The sequence below is a fragment of the Peromyscus leucopus genome, chromosome X (assembly GCF_004664715.2).
Source record: "Peromyscus leucopus breed LL Stock chromosome X, UCI_PerLeu_2.1, whole genome shotgun sequence".
NCBI classification, from domain to species: Eukaryota; Metazoa; Chordata; class Mammalia; order Rodentia; family Cricetidae; genus Peromyscus; species Peromyscus leucopus.
The window spans coordinates 70,696,283-70,711,469 of record NC_051083.1 but is presented as its reverse complement, the minus strand read 5'-3'; positions in this window follow the sequence as shown (position 1 = coordinate 70,711,469).

Here is a 15,187-nt window from a genome sequence, read left to right as displayed (position 1 = left end):
TTTCTTGTGTGCTGTTGTAGCTTTTCCATCATTGATTGGGCACCATTTCCCCTCTACTAAAGGAATATTTAGATAACCTGCTCGACAGCTATGCACAGCCAGAACCCCAGTTCAAGTCTCCCTGTAATTATTGTCATTGGCAGCATCCAGCCAAGACCATCCCCAGAGGAAGGAAAGTATCTTATCAGAGATACCTCTGTACTCTCCAAGAACAGGCTTAAGCATCCAAACTACCTGTTTGAGAAGGCCTGGAGGATGTGCCAATTAAGCTTAACTTCCTCCTTTTCCAAATCTTACCTCTAGTTCCAGATCTCCCTCTAACTATCACCAGAGGCATCTAGCTGTACACAGGTTGCCTAGCAACAGAGCACACTTTCACCCACCCTGCAGAAAAATGGCATATAGCTTGGACAGACAGGAGCCACAGGAAAAAAGAAGGCAGTTTTATTTTCTCCCATTGACCTAGCAACTTATAGATTCTTAACATTTTCTACCAATCACGTTTAAGATTATAGTAGAGCACATAAGTTCCCTCTTCTTAGATATTACCAGAATTTAACCTTTAGTTAATTCATTTCCCCATCAGTCACTTCCCTTTTGGGTTACAAATGATAATTAACAATTACTGCCCCTCTATGTGATTTTTATCACACCTCCGTTTGACCCTGGAAGCCTGGCTTTGCACTGCCAAGGGATTACTGCTTGTAAGTGTATATATACCAGGACTCCCAGGGCACAGGAGGAAGAAGAAGATTTGGAAGAATAAATGACTGGACTAAGAGCTCTGTGTGCTGAGATTCTATTTCTTGAAAATAGTTCTCGCCGTTCATAGTTTCTCTCCTGGGCCCCTGGGATGTATAATATTAAGGCTGGTCCCTCTAATATTATACAAGACATAATGATAGCACCAATGTACTAAAAGGACTAAGTAGATACCATAACAGACTGCTCAGTCTTCTCTCAGAGATCAGGCCTCAATTTCAGTTTCCTGAAACTTGAGCAAGCAGTTTCTGGGAGGGCCGTGAACAAAAGACATAGTCCTTGCAGTAGCTCCCTTTCTGTATGTACTCTGACTGCTCAAGGTGATCTTGCTTGGGTTGCTTGGGGGTCTTACGATGTAGGCACACCATGCACCATTTGGTGAACCAATGCGTTTTTATTGGGGTTACTAAGAGAAGCATGGATGAGGAGCTACTTAAAAAGAGCAGATAACTCAAAAGCAGCTCCATCACTGGAATGCTCACCTCTAGCCAAGTGATGATTTCCCAAACCCTGACTGAAGTCTGCAGCTTGCAGGCAGCTCCACAGTTAGAACGCTTGTTTTCTGCAGTGTGGCTGGTTAGTCTCCATCCACAGTAAATGTCCACTCTATTTTATACTGTTGGGCAGAAGCCTTCAAGAATCTTCCAAGTTTTTTTTCCCCTAGACCTGTGGCCTTTTGTTTACCTCCAGAGGCTCAAGAGCCACCACTTCCTTCCAGAAGCAAGTATTCCAATGTGGAGAGAAATGCCAAACAACAGGTGGCTTGGGGCAACTCGGGTTTCCTGGTGAGAGGTTGGGGTGGGGGCCAGAACTCTTGGCCTGGTAATCAATTTGTCTAGCTTGAGTAACTCTTAAAATGATGAGATATTGGTATTTATTGTTTTGGGTGTCTACCCAGAACCAGAACTGGAACTCAAATTGCATTATTTTAAACTGGAGAATATAATGTTGCCTTAATGGGCTCCAGACACCCTCAACTTCTCATATGGTAATTTAAATTCTAAACAGCGATACTGCTGATGTTTACCTTTAAAGGGTTACCAGGGAACCAGAAGGTGAAGTCCAAAGCCTCAATGGCTTACAAGGTTACTACTGTAACAGTGGGGCAGAAACATATAAAAAATGTGCAGTTTGTTGAGGTAAAGAGCTGTAAGTGTTGCAGCTCTGAAGGGAAAGGCTTCCTCAACAGAAGTGTTACAGCTCTGCTTAAAAGACATTTACATAGTGTATGTGTGTGGGAAGACCAAACGAAAAACAAACAGGACTTGGAGTGAGAAAAGAGAGAAAGCTTGAATGTAGGGAATGTCTTATAGTATTTGTAAAGTTCCCAAATAATGTTAGGATCCAGGGTGCTATTAGGCAGCCATTTGGATGGATTATAAGGGCTACTGAGGCCAAATTTGATTGCAAAAGTGAATACATTTAGGGCCCCTCAGGTTGGGGGCCAGGTATAGAGGCTGGAGGTTTTCTAGGAGGTATCCCAAGGAGGAAAGAGAGGGTATAGAAGACACAGTTCTTGAGAGAAGAGAAGGAAAATGTCACTGCTGCCTGTAGTCATGGGTGTCCTCAGTACTCATGGAGGTCCAAACGAGGACCAAGCTGTTCAGTGGGTTGTCACCACATTCAGTGGGGGTCAGGGGCTTAGTCTGGCTAAGCCAAAGGAGAGATTCACTGCTTGATACCAGGACTTTCATAGAGGTGAGAAGGTGAGGGTGAAAACTCAGCTTGAAGTAGGGGTCTCATTCACAGGAAAGGGTCAGGGAGAATGGGACTACAAAAGTCACTAGGGTCTAGAAGAGCTGTGGGATTACAGACAGTTCTGAAGGGATGATGGGAGAAGACAGCAGGAAGGGGCAAAATAGCCCAGTTGGGCCTAGGGAAACTGCTGGATCACAGCTGCAAGAATAGTGGCATGAGATCAGGTGAAGAGGGCCAGTCATAGTCTTAAAGACCATGGCTGGGCTATCTCCACCTCAAGAGTACCAGAGGTGTATTGGACACTCAATGGTGACTTCATCTGACTCAGGGAAATGTTTACACTGACCAAAGGGGAAACTTACCTAATTGCTACTGGTGGTGAGGTGCTGAGTGATCAGTGAACAAGAAGGGCATTCTGTTGTACGTGGACTGGAGATGAGGGATAGGCTCTCAGTGAGGCTCAGACAATAAAGGAGAAGCACAGGCACCAGGAGAGCCTATCTGAGTCATGTCACCCAATGTAAGTGTTGTGCCGCTCCAACAAGTAAGGCTTACCCAACAGAAATACTATGGCTCTGCTCAGATGTAGGATGGATTCCCCAGAGCAAGTGTAGCAGCTCAGCTCTGGCAGGGGAAGGTTTTCCCAATGCAAGTGTTACAGCTTTGAAGGGAAAGGTATCCTGGCAATCGGGAGCCAAGGAATACCACAAAGTCACACCACACAACAAACTTCACAGAAGAGATTTATTGGGAGGGAAAATAACCAGGAGGGTGGCTGCCTCTGCTCAGGTGAGAAGCAGCCAAGAATTGAGCAAAAGACAGAATTATATAGAGTTTCTTGGGGCCAGAGCTTTCCAGAGTGGCCTGGGATTGGTGGAATTTTTGTGGCGTGATCTTGAGGCAAGCTCAGGGATTGATGAGATGTAGAATTTCTAAACTGTCTTATTAAATAAGAAACACAGAACCAAATACAGGGGTGCAAGCCATAGAGATCAGAGCAACAGCCGCCAATGAAACCTTAGCTCATCACATCGCCGTAGATTCACAAGAGAGCCTCTTCCTGTCTAACCTGTGCCTTTATTGCCTTCTTGTTCTGCCTTCTCATTGGTTTTAAGCCCAGGCACATCATTTCCTTGTCACTGCCTGTCTATACAGACCCCCATGTCTCTATGGTTGGTACTGGGATTAAAGGTGTGTGTCACCACGCTTGGCTGTGTCCTTGACCACACAGAAACTCTGCCTGCCATGTGACTTGGATTAAGGGTGTGTGCTACCACTGCCTGACTTCTGTTTATGGCTGACTATGATCTCTCATCTCTAGGCAAACTTTATTTATTAACTTACAAATAAAATATCACAATTCAGCACTGCAATAAGATTCTGTGGTCAGACTCTGGGGCAAGCTCAGTGATTGGTGAGATGTGATGCTCAGGGGTTAGTGGGATTCTGTGGCCTGATCTTGGCCCTGGCCTTGGGCTTGGGGTCATGTCAAGGTCAGGGTGTTTGTTTCTTGGCCCTGGTCTTGGGATCAAATCAGGGTCAGGGCGTTTTTTCCTGTGGCCCTGATCTTGGGGTCAAGTTAGGGTGTTCTTTCCTTGGCCCTTTTACCCTACAAGATCCCCAACACATTCAAAGTTGAGGCCCAGGTTTCAGCTGAAAAACAGCCTCTAATTGTTAAAGAGAAACCTTGTACTCTACACTGAAACAACAGCAAAGGTAACCCTATGGCAAGATGCCACCTACCAAATGCTGCAACCTGTGAAAGTATAAATTCTAATAGAAGGAGAGAATCTTGAATCAGAATGCTGAGAAGTTTCCTACTTCTGGAAAATAACTGCCTGAAGAAATGTTTCCCAAGGGTAAGTACACAGAAGCTAGTGCAACTGCATGACAAAGAGAGCAGGCTCCACTCTAAGATGGCCACACCTCCTAATCTTCCCAAACAGTTCCACCAACTGGGGTCCAAGAATTAAAACATGAGCCTATGGGAGACATTCTCATTCCAACCACTACCATAGCCTTTATCCACTTCCTGTTTACTCTTTGCTTCCTGTGTTTAGATACAGTGAGACCAGCTAAGCTTTCTGTTACCATGACTTCTCTATATTTTGCCATATCCAAGAAATCCCCATGCAGGAAAGCAGTTTTTGTAGTTGAGAATAGAAAGAGGGGGGTATGGCTGTGGCAGACCTCGAAACTGTTCTGCTGGATAAATTGCTTTTTAAAACGGTGGGGTGAGAGATAAGTTAAAGTGCGTGGTTTTGCCACTTCCTGGTTATGGGGCCTGTGGAGGGGGCTAACTGCTTTCAAGGAATGTCATGAATGGTTAACTTCATGGAATTTTGGGCATGTTCTAGGGCCTGGTTCTAGTGGGGCACTTTTCTTTACTCCAGACACTTTACATATAAAGGATATGTGGCACTGTTTTTTGTTTGGCAACTTCCTGCTGTCAGAAGCATCATTTTGGGGTTTGGGGGGTTGGAATAACTTTAAGAGAAACAGTGTCTTTACTTTGTCTTATGTAGTAGACTGGGTGATGGTGGCAATGTGGTCCAGGAGGAACCTCTGTAAAAAGTTTAAAAGACAAGGTTAAAATGTAAGTATAAAGATAATAAGGAAGAAAAGGTTGAGTAAGGGGAGGGAAAGGATATGGGAGGGAATCAGAAGTCATCCATAGGAAGAGGCTTGTTGAATTTTCTGTGTCTAGTCTCTAAGTCTCTGGGCCCTGTCCCAAACCAGTTTTGATCTGTTGGTGTTTGTGGAGGAAAGGCGATTATCCTTCCATTGGCTGCAATCAGAAGGTCTAGCCCTCTTTGATTTTGGAGTACCATGGTGGCCAAAGAATTGAGCTGATCCTAAACAGTGTAGAGTTGACTGAAATTTATTTCAGGCTTTCTGGGAGCTGGCATGATAGAGTGGTTATTGGTAAAGAAAACCCTAGTCCTACTATTTCTCTTTAAAGTCCTGAAAGAATTCTCAGAGTGGCAAGAAAGGGATGAGTTTGGTGGCCCAGTTAGCAGTTCCCATGGTAAGCATAGAGATAGGAATTGGGGTTTAGAAATGGTAGGCAACAAAAAGGCGAGACTGTAGGTACCCCTGCTTAGTGGGTACGCATATATTGCTATTTGTTCTGCAACCCCCCAAGAAGTCTTGTTTCCTTGAAAAGAGAGAATGAGGTCAAAATGGCTTATTTGATGGACCTCTGCTTTTCCTAGCCAAAACCTTTGTTCTACTGTGGGCAGCAATGAGACAGCTAGAAATCTGGTTTAGACAGGGTTTTTCTTCCTGTTGAATATGCTACAGGGGGAAAAAAACTGTTCCCAGGAACATAGTGGTATGAGGTTTCTGGGTTGTGTACTGGCCTCTCTTTGGCCTCAGTAAGCCCAGAGGGATCTTGGAAAGATAAAGGAAAGATAGGAAATTGGAGATAGAAAAAAAAGCCTGATAAATAAGGGAATTGGTGGAACTGTCTCATACACACCCTCTACCCTCATCTTTCCTTGGTTTCAGCACCAAAACATACAAAATTAAATGGGCAGAGAGAAAGTAGAGAATAAAAACACAGATTGATCTCAATGGTGAAAGCAGACTTTGGTTGGTCTGAAAAGGGCACCTTAAGATTTAGTGGCACTGAACCTGAGAGTACAAGAGAACTCCCTGTCCAGAGCCTGAAAGCAGTTTCTGTAATCGAGATTATGAAGTGTAGGGTAAAAGGGCCAAAGGAAGAACACTCTGACCCTAAATTGATCCCAAGTCAGAGACCAGAGCCAAAGAAAGAACACCCTGATCCCGACTTGACCCCAAGCACCTGGGCCAAAGGGAAAACAAGCTGCCCCAGGCTTGACCCAGAGTTCCATGGCTTGGAAATCCCTGCCCCTGTAACGCAGCAGTTAACAGCCAAACAATGTTTCTATTGTATGATTATCTTCCACTAAAATCTCTTAGCATGCTCCCAAAACACTATAAAAGCCTTCCTCTCCATCCAGCCTGCTGCTGTCTCTCTTCCTGTTTAGAGGCAGCCACCATTCTGTTCTTCCCAACTATCTATGTGATGTTTTCTGTGTGGTGTGACTTTGTGGTATTGCTTGACTTCTGGTTGCCAAGATACCCTTGTGCCAGAAAAAGACCTTTTAGGAAGGGCATGGTTTCACCAGACCCAGAAACTGTTTTTCTGGATAAACTGCTTTTTAAAACTGCTGGTGGGAAATAAGTCAAATAGCCTGTTTTTGCAACCCCTGGGCCCCAAGGCTTATGTTGGGGGTTAGCTGCTTTCCAGAAATTCATGTGTAGTGACTTGCTGAACTTGTTTAGGACCTTGTTTTTTGTTTGTTTGTTTGTTTGTTTGTTTTTGTTTTTGTTTTTTTTATTTTTCCCTTCAAAATAAACTCTTACTCTGTTATGTTGCTTTTATCAGGATATTTTATCATAGCAACTAGAAAGTAAAGAAGAGACTATTCTTTCTTCCTTCTTTCCTTTACTTTGTAGCAGAAATATGCTCCTCTCAGCGAGCAATCATTCCACATACTCAACAAAATAAAGAGAACGCTCTTTACTGATAGTACCTGTCCAGTTCAGGCTAATGCTCTGAGAGAAGCCACCTCAAATAGAAGATTTTACTAACTTATGTACTTCTGTACATTGGGTTTATACATTCCACAAACACTATCATCATTAAATATATTTCAGGTCCCTACCCCAGGTTACACTTTGAACAATTTAAAGAGACAAGAGACTACAAGTCTGGCCACCCAGGCAGATGGGAGATTTACACAACACAGATATTGCATGTTATCAGAATTATTTTGAGTACACTAGTGTGGTTCTGTTTTAAATAATTGTTCTGTAGGGTTGTCTTGCCCACCTGGCAGACTTAAGCAAGTTATGGCTTGCTTAAGAAGAGACTTATGGGCTTTATAGCAGGCCAGGACTTAAGCATGGTTGTGACCCTATACAGCACACTTTGAGCACTAACAAGAGACATATTCTCTGATAGAGAAATGGGTCTAATGACTGGTTGTAAGTCGGGGATGTCTCCTTTGTTGTGAGAATGGGCCTAATGACTGGCCAATCCTGGTGAACAAACATTTACATCCTAGCATCCTAAATTTCACCTATCTGTAATAGGTCTGGTTAGCAACTACTTATATTTGGGTTATTTTTGAAGCAGTGCTCCCTTAGCTAAATTCTATCTTGGATGACTTAATGTCTTCAAATAAAATCTATTAGTTAATCCTTAGAGCATCATTCTATCACTTTGAGTATCTTCTGCATCAACTTGAGGTCTGATGTCTCAATCCTTCCCAATCCCCTTCTATTTTCCTCTCACAGTTACTCTTGATAAAAATCCTTGTAAATTTAACTACATTCTGGCCTATACTACTCAGAAGTATCTAACTAATACACCTTATTGTAACAATTCAACTACAGGCAATGAGTGTGCAGAACAAGAAATATATACATACAGAGAGAATAAGATGGAAGATGACACATATTCACCATCTGCTACAACATCCAGGGAATAAATAGAAGAAATTTGGACAGCAGATATCAGGAGAGGTGAATGATGCCTGAATATCTCTAGCTTTAATAGAAAAATAATGTACGGAATTTTACAAAGCAGGAGAGAAAGTACTTAATCAATCTCAGAGGGATTGGCTTGATTTGGAGAGCTCTCCATTCTTAGTCAGAGAGAAAGTGTATACCAAAACAAACCAGTGGAAGCCATGGATTGAGGCAGACAGGCACAGAAAAATCTCATTGTAGTTTCAGTTGTGGGGATTTTAAAGAGAGGAAACCAGACAGAAGGCATGCAAGAGCAGTACTAAAGAAGGAAGGAATGGTGCCAGGAAAATTCTTTGTACTTGGTATTCACAAGAGCAGCTGCAGAATACCATTTTTAAAATATCTCTGCTGAGTCAGTTGCTAGATATTTACATCTCTCTGTTAAGAGAACACTTTCCTGAAACTCAGAGAAAATGTCCCAGAATTAGACACTGAAACATGACCATCAGACTGCTGTTTGGCCACAAGAAAGAACCTTTGAATCAGAACCATGCATAATCAGCAAGGTTGAATACTGATTGGTAACAGAATCTGCAGGAAAAATAAATAAATACATTCCAAGTGGGTGCTAGACATATAGGAAGAATTCCACAGGAGTGGGGACCACATTTTTAACCCAACCCATGAAGACGAGACATACCTTGCATAGTACTGCCTTGTGGTGGGCTCAGCACTCCCCATTGGTCTCCTAAAGCATTGCCAAGAATAAGACCAGCACTCAAACTCCAAATGACTTCAAGCTGAAGCTTGCAAACACTCAAGATGACATAAAATACTTTTATCTTTCTCATCCTTAATATTTATTCCTCTTTAATTTCCAAGGTTAATTTAGTAGACTAACTGTCCTACTATGTTCTTGCCCTCTATCTCTTTTTTTCCTTATTGATTCTTTTTTTCCACTTTATATTATGTAGGTCTTCTCAGAGAACATTGGCTAGTCTCATTTGCAGAATCTCTGTATCTCATTCCTGTGACTTGGAACAGTTAGGGTTTCCTAATTGCATTCATTCATTTCTGCCTTTTCCTTCCATCTTTAGTCAAAACTACCTTATCTACCTACCCTAAGTTATTGTAGCTATTTTACCATTTATGTCTTTGTTCTCTTCTACTCATGTAGTAACAAATGTATTAATGCATAAACCATTATTTGTACTTCCTGATTTCTAAAATTATTGGTGCTTATGAGGTGATTAGCTTTTATATAACTATTATTGTACTTTCATAGTAGGCCAATGTTTTGATAGTGATTGTTTTTAAGACAGTATTCTAATTTCAGGGGAATAGTATTTATTCCAGTGCCCTGACCACCCGTCTAGCAGAGTAAAACAACATCTAAAGCAGGTCCTTCTTAAGCATTGCAAAATATTCTTCTGAAAATGGATAACTGAGAGATAAAAGTAAAAAATTAATTCAATGTTCTCACCTAATTTTTGCATGCTCCAATACAAAAGTAGAAGAGACGTGCTTTAAACAAATTCAAGTCAACAGGACTCCTCCTCCAAAAATTACTAATCTCACAGTAATGCCCTCCAATGAGGCTGAGATTAAATACCAGACAAAGAATTCAAAAGAGTTATTGTAAGTTTAAAAAAATCCAAAGAGGACACAAATAAATCATTGAATTTAAGAATGAGATAAGGATGTCAATATAGGACATGAAAAGGAAGTCAATAAGAGAAAACTGAAGGAAAAGTAGACTGAGATAGTATAAATGAAAAATACAACTTTACCAATTGAATGGGTCAAGGATTTGGGGTGCAGGGCTCTCTGAGAACACCACACCAGCAGAGTAATAATTAATAGGAGGCAAGAAGGTAGTTCAGCTCAACATGATTTGATAGCCAGTGTAGGTACAAACAGGAATCTGACTCCAAGTAGCTTATTTTGGGCATATTTAAACACAGAACAATTTGTTGAAAAATTTTCCTGGTGATAATTAACTCAATCCCATGTGTACAATAAAGTTTAAGACATGACTGTAAGCACCTCAAAGCACATGAGTGGAGTGGTCAGGACCTCCATCCACCAGGCTCTGTCCACACAACACTCTAATGAGCATAACAGTCAGACCCAGTCCCGTAATACACAGGTGGCTAAGCTCTGCCCTACAGAATAAAAATATCAAGCGTAGTACTTGAAAACTAACCAGTCCCTGAGCTTGACATCTCACCAATCTCTGGGCTTGCCCCAACAACAAATCCCCACTGTGAAAAACTCTACCTCCAGAAACCCTATCTAAGCCGGCTTCCCACTCAGTTCTCTACTGCTTCTCTCTGGAGGGGCAGAGACAGCCACTCTATAGTGTCTTTTCAAATAAAACTCATGTATGAGGTTTGTTGTGTGGTGTGACTTTGTTGTATTCCTTGGCCAACATACTTTTCCCTTCACAATTTTAACACTTACAATGACTACATAAAAACTCTTTGTAAAGTTCATGTGACATCTCCCATAAAAATAGACTTTATAGATTCATAAGATATCAAGGGCCCGGGAGAGAAGAGGATGTAGTCTTGGCCACACAAAAAATGCGAATGTCCACAGGCCATTAACCACATCTGCTTCAAGCCTTCTAACAGGTTATGCATCCCTTCCTTTGCAGGAACAAACCTGCGTGTTTAGCATTCCAGGTTCCCCTAGTGCTTATCTGTGAGAAAAGGACCTCTGTGCCTCCTACATTTGGGATTTGGGTCAGAATAGTGGGGTTTGAATGAATATGAGGTGTTGTTGGTTGTTTTCCCTCTTTGCTCTTTTAGGGGGCCTACCATCCAGCTCCCTTATAAATCACACAAGGATGCTTATTCTTTCTTAAAAATGCCCAGCCTTGGCTTGTCTTGTTTCTTGCCAGCTTTTCTTAAATTATTCCATTTACCTTTTGCCTCTGGGCTTTTACCCTTCTCTATTTCTGTATACCTTTTATTTAAACTTCTTTTTCCATAGCTTGCTGTGTAGTTGGGTGGCTGGCCCCTGGTGTCCTCTCTCCTTCTCCTTCTTGCTCCTTGATCTATTCAGATTTCTCCTCCCATTTATTCTCTCTGCCTGTCAGCTCAGCTTATTCTTTCCCTTGTCTTGCTCTTGGCTGTTTAGCTCTTTATTAGACCAATCAGCTGTTTTAGACAGGAAAAGTAACACAGGTTCACAGAGTTAAATAAATGCAGCATAAAAGAATGCAGTATATCTTTGCATCATTAAACAAATGCTCTACAGCATAAACAAATGTAACACATCTTAAAATAATATTCCACAACAATGAGGTAGAGGTGGTAGAAAATTCTGACCCTGAAAAGGATAACTTATGAAATAAGGTATGGTGCTTTGATGAACAATGTACAGAACACCTTGAAAAGACTAAATCTAAGAATCATGCACACACAAGAAAAAGAATCTGTGGTAGTTTGCCTGAGAATGTCCCCCTAGGCTCAGATCTTTAAATACTTGGCCCCCCAGCTAATAGAGCTATTTATAGAAAATTAGAAAATGTGGCTCTGCTGGAGGAAGTATGTCACTGGGGGCAGGGTTTGAGGTTTCAAAAGCCTTGCACTATTTCCAGTGAGCTCTCTGCTTTCTTTTTCTGGTTCTCAGTTGCTGTTCCAGCCACTGTGTCTACCTGCTACCACACTCTCACACCATGATGATAATGGAGTCTTATCCTCTTGGAATCATAAGTCTAAAATAAACCTTTTCTTCTACAAGTTGCTTGGGTCTAGGTATTTTGTCACAGCAATAGAAAAATAACCAATAAAGAATCTTATTCTAAAGGAATAAAAAAATTTCCAGTAACAGTATAGCAGAATATTTTCCAAAACCTTTAAAGTAAAAGCATGGCAGAATATTTCTCAAAATTAGGCAAAGAAATTCATTTCGGATGCATGCCCCGTTTGGATTCTTTGATTAACTTGACACAAGCTACAGTTGTTTGCAAAGAGGAACCTTTATTGAGAAAATATCTACTTCAGACTGCCTGAAAGAAAGTCTGTAGAACATTTTCTGGATGAGTGGTTGATGTGGGAGGGCTCATGGGAGAGGGAACGAGTGATGAGATGCTCTGGGAAGGTGGTCATAACTTGTATAAGAAAGCTTCAGCAAATGGGAACAAATACAGAAATCCACAGCCAGACGTCATGCAGAAAGTGAGAGACCTTGGAACACTCAGCCATAAATGGGATGTCTCCATCAAATCCCTGCTTTCGGGGCTCAGGGAACCCTGTGCAAATGGAGGCAGAAAGAGGGGAACAGCCAGAAGGGATGGAGGCCACCAAGAAAACGAGGTCCTACAAGTCAAGAGGATCAATGCACATATGAACTCACAGAGGGACCTGCACAGGTCTGCACTGGATGGAGCCCTAGAGCTGAAAGGAGAAATGAACACATATCCACCTCCAGAAGCTATCTCCAATTGATAACTATTCGTAAATGAAAATTTAGTTTTCTCCAACGGAATCTCACTGGGGAAACAAACTACTCTTAAGGGTAGGTTCCATGCCCAGCAGTAGATGGCCAATAGAAAACAAACTTTGGAGGTTCCTTGTCTCAAAATATGTCAGGCTGTTTTTCTTTTCTTTTTAATTATCTTGACTAGCTGCTCAGCACTTTTCAGACCTGAGCATGTGGACAGAGACAGCCCCCACTCCAGGCCCCTCTGTCTGGAGGATAGGGCACAATCCACCACAGTCCTCTGGTTCTGGGTGGTTGGGTACCGTTATGGTGAGTGAGAACAGGGTGTGGAAATGGGAGACAGAGTGAGGCAGAAAGATTCATGTACTGGGAAGAGAGATGGATCTGGAGACCCAAGGATAGTGAGGAACAGTCTGATGTAGATGGCCTGCTTGCCATCCAGGTCTGTGGTGATGGCCTGGGCTATATGCTAAAGGCCATGTCTTTGTATGTGGCCTTGATGCAGCTGTGGAGGTCTGTGGGGTCTGTGTTGATGTCCATGGCTCTTGTTACCACCAAGGGGCTCTTTGGACACCCAGAGTCTGGGCCACCATCTGTGACCAGGTCCATGTCTGACAGATGTGCCTCCATAGGGACCATTCTGATTGAAGAGGCCTGCACTGCCACCTGGAAGCAAGGGTCCATGTTGATCCAGGAGGTCTGAGCTGCCATCCAGGACTGCTGCTGGGGACCATACCTGGTTTCATGGCCCTGCTGTATCCAGACTTTGAATTGGCATCCATGGTTTCTGTTGCCACCAAAGACTAAACAGAGGGCTGAGCTGCCATCCAAGACCATGGTGTCTTCTAGATCCCAATTGTGGCCGAGAGTCATGTCTGGGTCCTTGGCCCTACTGCAGGCCAGGGTCTGTGTTGTTGTCCATGTTTCAGGTTATTATAAAATGCTGAGCAGATGCCTGGGTTCTGGGCTGCCCCCTGGGTTCATGTTGGCATTTGAGGGCCACATTGACATGGGGCCATGCTGATCTGGGCAATCTGCAGTGACTACTAGGTCCACCATGACATCCAGTCCTGGGCTGCTGCCAAGGACCAGGTCAAGGTTTGTGGTCCTATTGCAGCCTGAGTCTATATGTTGATGTCTGTGGCTTGTTACCATAGGCCACATGGAGGACCAGGATCTGGGCTGCCACCAGTGGCCATGTTGGTGTCAGAAGGCCATACAGACCTGAGCGACATCCTCTGCCACCTGGGGCCAGGGCATCCTTTAGCCCCAGGCTTCAGTCAGAGCCGTGTCTGGGTCCCTGGCCCTACTGTAGCCAGGGTCTGGGTTGATGTCTGAGGTTCCTATTGCCATCCAAGGCCATGTGGATTCCCAGGGTCTGAACCTCCACCTTGGGCCAGGTGAGTGTTCAAGGGCTATGATACCACTGGGTCCATGCTGGTCTGAGTGACCTGCAATGCCAACCTGGGCCATGGTGGCATTCAGGCCCTGGCTGCTGCCATGGAAAATGTCTGAGTCTATGGCCTAACTGCAGCTGGAGGTCTGTGTGGATATTTCTGGCTTGTATTGCCACCAAGGGCCAAGTGGAAGTCAGGACTCTAGGCCACCACCTAGGGCCATCTTAGTGGTCAAGAGCTGAACCTCTACAGGGCCATACAGATCAGAATGGCCTGTGCTGCCATCCAGGGCCATGATATCAAATGGGCCTGGGTTGTTGTCGAAGGCCATGTCTGGGTCAATGGCCTTGCCAGAGCAGCCATATTTGGCGAGGTCCATGGTTCCTCTTGCCACTGAAAGCAGTGAGAATAGAGCTGCAAAGAGTTGGCCCTGCCCTTCACTGGGTCCAACACTAAGGAGAACCGTCCCTGCCCCTCACTAACTACAGCATTCGGGAGGGTGGGTCCTGCACCTCACCTGGGCAGCACACTAGAGTTGGCTTTGGTGGTGTGGGTGTACATCAGTGAGCCTTGGAGGCCTGAGAGTGGGAGAGCTAGCCCCACTGTCTGTCATGCGGTGGAGTGGTTGAGGGAAAAATACACCCTTTGCCCCTTGCCCCTTGTCCCTTGCCACCTATGGCAGGAGGGAAAAGCTGGTCCTGACGTCACGAGGGTGGGAGAGCTGGTCCTGCCCCTCACTGTTTGCAGAACTCGGGAAAACAGGCCCTGCACCTGACTGGGGCCACACATTAGAATTGACTCTGTGGACAGGGATACACAGGTGATCTGACCCCTCAAAAATTTGTGGGAGATCTGGCTCCACTCCTCATATACCGGTAGAATGGGTAAGAGAGAGAAAACTTCCTCACTTCCCCACTCCTAGCCACCTGTGGCAGGTGAGAGAGCTGGCCCTGGGGCCATGACAGATGGAGAATCGGTACTGTTCCTCACCTGGGCAGCATACTAGAACTGAACCTCTTGGGGCACAGGTGTGCTGACCTGGAGGGCATGAGAGCAGGAAAGCTGACCACCCCCCTTGTCAGCCATGTGGTAGCATGGGTGAGGTATAGATGCCGTCATCCCTGGCCCCTTGCCACCTAGGGCAGGCAGGATATCTAGCCTCAGGGGCAAGACAACAGAAGAACTGGTCCTGTCCCTCAACAACTGCAGCATTCAGGAGAGCAAAGCCCTGCACCTTGCCTGGGAAAAAGAGCAGAGCTGGCCCTGGTAGTGTGAGTGTGGGAGAGGCAGACCTGAGGGCGTGAGAGCAGGAGAACTGCCCCCCTGCCCCGTGGTGTAGGCTGCACTGGTTGAACTAGCTGAGACAGTGCTAGAGA